Raw genomic sequence first — 650 nt, 5'->3', positions numbered from 1 at the left:
GACAATGAATAAGTAAGATGAATGAAGAGTTATTGCTTTTGAATTATGGCATTGGCCACATTGATCATATCATGAACTGCCAGAAGAATGGACAAATATGACTTGAAAGAAGTATAGCCAGAATGCTCCTTTCAAGTGAGAAAGATGAGACTTTATCTCATGTGCTTTGGACATGTTATGAGGAAGGACCCTTCCTAGGAGAAGAGCATCATGTTTGGTAAAGTAGAGTTTCAGTTAAAAAGAGGAAGACCCTTAACAAGATGGACTGATGTAGCAGCTGCAAAAAGGTGTTCAAGTATCAACAACTGTAAAGATGATGCAGAAGGATGTTTTGTCCTATTGTACACAGGCTTAACAAGAGTCAGAACCATCTGGATGTCACCTAACAGCAACAACTATAGCAACTAAGGAAATTAGAAGTTACTTTAACATACTAAAGTTGACCTGCATTTAACTAACTTCATTAACATAAAAGGAAAAATATAAACCCTTCAATAGATACAGAAAAAGCACTCTGCAGTATTTACCATGCATTGGTGATGAAAAACAATACTCTCAGAAATATAGAAATGGAAGGAATTTTTTAAATTTATTAAAGGCTATGAGCCTAAATTTGTAGTCTGCTTCATATTCAACACATTAAACATAAT

The sequence above is a fragment of the Chrysochloris asiatica genome, unplaced genomic scaffold (assembly GCF_000296735.1).
Source record: "Chrysochloris asiatica unplaced genomic scaffold, ChrAsi1.0 scaffold00140, whole genome shotgun sequence".
NCBI lineage: Eukaryota > Metazoa > Chordata > Mammalia > Afrosoricida > Chrysochloridae > Chrysochloris > Chrysochloris asiatica.
This window is presented reverse-complemented; position numbering follows the sequence as displayed.